The sequence below is a fragment of the Ips typographus genome, unplaced genomic scaffold (genome assembly GCF_016097725.1).
Source record: "Ips typographus isolate SLU unplaced genomic scaffold, UJ_Ityp_2.0 IpsContig58, whole genome shotgun sequence".
Classification (NCBI taxonomy): domain Eukaryota; kingdom Metazoa; phylum Arthropoda; class Insecta; order Coleoptera; family Curculionidae; genus Ips; species Ips typographus.
The window spans coordinates 16490-22577 of record NW_028098576.1 but is presented as its reverse complement, the minus strand read 5'-3'; the positions used below and the strand labels follow the sequence as shown (position 1 = coordinate 22577).

General features: G+C 33.1%; 1 pseudogene; it reads left to right on the top strand.

The window, feature by feature from the left end:
* Positions 1–1362: 1362 nt before the first annotated feature.
* Positions 1363–4951, top strand: LOC145739850 (uncharacterized; annotated as a pseudogene).
* The last annotated feature ends 1137 nt before the right edge of the window (positions 4952–6088 follow it).

Sequence of the window (6088 nt, the reverse complement as noted above, 5' to 3'; positions counted from 1 at the left end):
ATATAAACACTAGAACAAACAACAGAACAAATCGCACTAAGAATAATAACACGAATAAGACATCCCCAAAACCCACTTCATAACCCCTCAAATGAGTTACTATACCAACGCACAAACTTACTAAAAATAACAGAAAGACTACAACAAATTCAAACAAAATGGAAAAACAACCCACATAACTGGACCATACTAAATCCTCTGTGTCTCACAAGACAGACAAGACAATCTCGCTTCCTATTCCAAAATATGTTGAGCGTTGCAACTGTCACTTTTTTGGAAAAACATCAAATATTTCGAAAACGGCTAAAGATAGGAATAGGGCATTGTACACAAAAGTTGGTTAGAAATTGCAATTTCTACATTTGTATTATTAAGGATTGGTTTTGTTTTAATAGCTTTTCTCTTCACAGATCCCGTATTCTTAAAATTTTCAATTATTTGCTTGACAGCTTTTCGTGATGGCTTTGGGTTTTCTGGATAACGAGCGGCAAATACCTCACATGTTCTACTCACAACTTTATCACATTCTCCGTAAATAATAAACAGATTTAAGTAATCTTGGTTTGAATAACGTAACCGCGACGGCATATTTGCAGTTGTCAAAACACTCAAAACTAGTGTTATTAACATGCCCTGCAGGTCTCCAATATCACCGTGTGTCAAAAGCATGGCCAACTAGAGTACCAGCTAATTCCAACCATGCAGCCGAGCATGCAGCCTAATAAAAAAATGTTTATTCTCAAATAAAACGAAATGGGTTGGATTTAGGTATAGGCAAGTAAATTGAAACTTATAGTAATTTTTAATGCTCAAAATGATTCCGTCATAAAAAATGGGGGTTTCCATTTAAAAAACTTGAGATTTTTCATTTTTTTTAGTGGCAATTTTATGATTTTTTTTTTGACGACCCTGTATACAAATGAGTCGTTACGCACCCTCAGTTTAATAAAACGATCCTTTATTTACAATAACCCAAAGTTTCATTGCAAAATGAAATACGGTTTTAACATAGTACAAAAATATGTTGAGCGTTGCAACTGTCACTTTTTTGGAAAAACATCAAATATTTCGAAAACGGCTAGAGATAGGCATAAGGCATTCTATACAAAAGTTGGTCAGAATTTTGTGAGGAATCCAAATATGTAATAATATATAGGGTGTTCTATTTAAAATAAGAAAGTTGTGATCGACTTCCGGTATAAGCGGAAGTGCAACCATCTTGAAAATATTTTAGTTGGATTGGGCATGCCCACATCAGTATCCTACCAAATTTTCAAAACTCTCCTATTTATACTTTTTCCAATATCAATCGAGGTCTTTCGTCGTGGGACACCCTGTATATCTACCTTAAACAAAAAAATCATGAACCTAACCAAAATTAACGAATCCGGCAGTTTGGTTGAAAAACCTCTCCTAAAGTTTCAACAACTTGAGTTAAACCAATTGTATCCCTTGCACAACCTAAAAGTGGTCAATTCAAAATTTGGTGAGGTGGTTCGGGCCGAGTTGTCTGACAGCGTGGTGTTTTTGCCTAGTCGGATGACGGCACCCATTAAAGACAGTTTGGCGGAGTTTATACCGCTGAAATATGGCCTAAAATTTTTAGGTATGAAAGTGGTTAGTGGTTTATCACCCACACCAATTGTGGAAATAACGGAAATTTGTAAGTATAATTAAAATATATTTAGGTGTAATACTAATCATGCTTTAATCATTTCAGAAAGATCGAAGATGTCGGATTGTACTGGAGCTGCAGCAGAAATCAGCGTACACACCCTTGAGTTATTCCGAAATGTGGGTGTGTACAAAAAACTTTTAACTAATTTAGGACATTTCAAAACACTTAAGATACTTTTCGTCAGTTTAGAAATAAACATTAATAAATATGAAGTTGGAAATGGTGGTTCGTCATACATACCACTTCCACAGGAAATTGCGAATAAACACGCTTGCATTAATATTAAAAATAATGACAATGCATGTTTTTTCTGGAGTGTAATGGCAGCCCTTTTTCCAGCACATAAAAATTCTGACAGGGTTTCTTCTTATCCAAATTATTTTATTATTTTATTAAAGAGTGTTAAAAACTAATGGTATCGAAGCAATGTCTCTGTCTAATATTCCAAAATTTGAAAAACTCAATAAAATTTCAATTAACGTGTACATGCTTGAGTTGGAAAAGCAGGGTTATGTTACCGTTCCAGCCATGCTCACTAGTCAAAAATTAGAAAAACATGTCAATTTACTTTTAATTCAAAACCAATATACCATTAAATGTGATTATGCTATACAAGAAGATGAGACGGAGCTGAAATACCATTATTGTTGGATCAAAGACTTGTCTAGGCTTTTATTTAAACAGATAAATAAATATAGATGTAAAAAATTTGTTTGTGATAGATGTTTAAATTATTTTAATAGTAATGATAAATTAAAAAACCATACCACTTTATGTGAGCGAAAAAATTTTAGTCAAATTACATTTCCGCCTTATGATCATGTGGAGTTCAAAAATTATTGTTATAAACAGACAACACCTTTTGTAATTTACGCTGATTTCGAGTCTATTTTAGAGCGACAAAATGATGAAGTGCACTATCAAAAACACACAGCATTTAGTGTAGGCTATTATTTCAAGTGTGACTATGATGATACACTATCTTTTTATAAAACATATCGAGGTCTTGATTGCTTAGATTGGATTTCAAACGAAATGCAAACTCTATCAAAATTGGTTAAATCTAAAATAAAAAATATTATTCCAATGGATCTTAGTAGTGACTATGATAAGAAGAATGGGCATTGTCATATTTGTGAAAAAATATTTAACGCAAGTGACATTGTCGTTCGCGATCATTGTCATTTCACGGGGAAAATTAGAGGTCTGAGCCATCAAGCCTGCAATTTAAACTTTGAAACACAATTTGTAATTCCAGTTTTTTTTCGTTGTTTATCTGGGTATGATTCTCATTACCTTATTAAAAAATTTGGGGAAAATGAGAGGATTACCGTTCTACCTCTTAACAAGGAAAAATATATTTCCTTCACGATCTACAATTCTGAAACTAATCTCAAGTTTCGCTTTGTAGATTCTTTGAGATCTTTAAATGCATCATTAAGTGAATTAGTGTCTACACTGGATCCTGCTGATTTACAAATAACAAAAAAAGAATTTTACGTGACCGACAACCAATTTACTCTATCAACAAGAAAAGGTGTTTTCTGTTACGATTACATTGACCATATAGATAAGTTGCAGGAAACTGCTTTACCAAGCAAAGAAAAAATTTACAGTCAGCTCAATGATGAAAACATTAGTGATGAAGATTATTACCATGCCCAAACTGTTTGGACAAGTTTTAACATTGAAAATTTGGGGCAGTATTCAGATTTATATCTTAAAACAGATGTTTTATTATTAGCAGATGTTTTTGAAAATTTTCGAAGTAATTGTCATACCATCTACGGATTAGACCCTAGTTGGTATTACACATTGCCTGGATACACCTGGGACTGTATGCTAAAATATACCAAATGTAAACTCCGGTTACTTAAAGATATCGATCAAATTATGTTTATTGAAAATGGTCTACGCGGGGGAATTTCACAATGTTGCAATCGTTATTCTGAGGCAAACAATAAATTTATGGAAAATTTTGATAGCTCAAAACCATCCACTTATTTATTATATTTGGATGTAAACAACTTATATGGCTGGGCAATGTGCCAATATTTGCCTTATGATAACTTTGAATGGATGGAAGATTGTAATTTTGATGTGTGCAGCATCGATGATAATTCAGACATTGGGTATATTTTAGAAGTGGACTTGGAATATCCTGAACATCTCCATGATTTACACAAAGATTTGCCGTTTTGTCCTGAACATCAAACTCCATCTGACTCAAAACTGCCGAAACTTTTAACTACTTTTTATAAGAAAGAAAAATATGTCATTCATTACAAAAATTTAAAACAAGCGTTGAATCATGGAATTCAACTCAAAAAAATTCATCGTATTTTAAAATTTAGTCAATCTCCTTGGTTAAAACCATATATTGATTTAAACACCAAATTACGAACCGAAGCCACAAGTGGTTTCGCAAAAAATCTTTTTAAACTGATGAATAACGCAGTTTTTGGTAAAACAATGGAAAATATTAGAAAACACAGGATTGTCAAATTAGTTAACCGCCGGTATGGCAGGTATGGAGCTAAAAATCTGATTTCCAGTCCAAATTTTCATAGTGTTGTAAAATTTACTGAAAATTTAGTGGCTATTGAGATGAAAAAAACTAAACTTGTTTTTAACAAACCACTTTATGTAGGTATGACCATATTAGATCTTTCCAAAACCATCATGTATGATTTTCATTATAGCTACATACTTTACAAAGTGCCTCAGAATAATCTTAAATTAATGTATATCGACACTGACAGTTTTATATATGAAATTACATGTGATAACGCCTATGCGGAAATCATCAAAACTGATTTGCAATATTTCGATACTAACGATTACCCTAAAGACAACATCTATGGGATTCCTCAAGCTAACAAGAAAGTTTTCTTAAGTCTTATGAAAGATGAAACTGCTGGGCGAATTATTACTCATTTCGTAGGTTTACGATCTAAAATGTATTCATATAAACTTGACAATACAAAATGTGTTAAAAAATTAAAAGGTATTAAATATCAAATTGTAAAAAATAAAGAACCAAAAGTATAAAAACACATTCGTTTTATTGTCTACCTCGCATATAATGTAAAACTGCAGTAACCAATAAAAATAGAGATAAGGTAATTGTTGTGGTACACCAAAATATATCAATCCACAAACACGCTTCACCACAATCACTTGTCGCAACTAGTTGTGTCAGGTTTCGCCAACCGGTATCGCCGTGTGTTCGATTTGGGTACCAAATCCTCAGCTGATAGTGAGTGGCATTAGGCGGCACCGTTGCTGACACAATTAAGTCATTTTTGCTCATCTTCACCCATCTATCAGGCCAGCTGTCATTCATCTTATCGAAACACACGTATACATCAGGATTCTTTTCAGGTTGATACACGTATAGAACATTGTTGATTATTGCAGTGAGAATTAAAAAAGTTGGATGTAACAGAGCCATGTTACTAGAACGAATGGGAAATGTAATTAACATCGCACTCTATTTATATGTTTATACACTATATTTATCAAACATTTCAGAGACACACATTAGCGTTAAATTCATGTGACGATAAAAGGTTTTTATTGAATGATTGTTACAATAGCCTTCCGTGGGGGGGTACTAATAAAAAACAATGTTGCTGCTGCTGCTGTAAGAGAGTTTTTGTGGAAAAAATAAAGAACCAAAAGCATAAAAAACACATTTATTCTTCTCGTGCTCCCCATAATTTTATCATTTCTAAACGTTTATGTATATTGTTGCCCCAAAAACAAGAAAAATTTAAATTATAAGCGTTTGTAGCTTTACAACACACATCGCAATTCATATGAAAAAAGTCATGATCATGCACTAGCAAAAAAGACACTCCCTTGTAGTGATAAGCAACTTTTTTGTAAAACTCATCAACAAAACCTTCATCACATTCAAGGCAAATATTCATAATTAAATTTATAGATCTTATCTCAAGAACATAATGGAAATTACAAAACACTATTGATTCATGGTGTTGTACAGCACGATTCCATAACCACCAATCCTTATCGCGTTGATTAACAACTCCAGTAATATTTTGGACACGCTTGTCAACTGGAGCTTCATAGAAATCATTCACTTCCTTTATTCTTAATGTTACGTCAATATTTGGATTATAAGTGCAACAGTTATACGTCTCACTTACGACATCTTCTCCTATTTCGTCTTCTAAGGCGCTGTCGTTATTATTTTGGTTTTCTTCTTCAATCACTTCGTCTGGCTGGATTTCTGGTGGTGTAACAATGTTGCACAACTCGTCGAGGGCTTCAGCACAATCACTAATGGCAGGTGACTTAGACATTGTTTTTGTTGTATCTTAGCTGCTGCTTTTAAACTGGCTTGGAAGAAAAACTCTGTTTATTTTTACTACCGCTTTCGCTTAT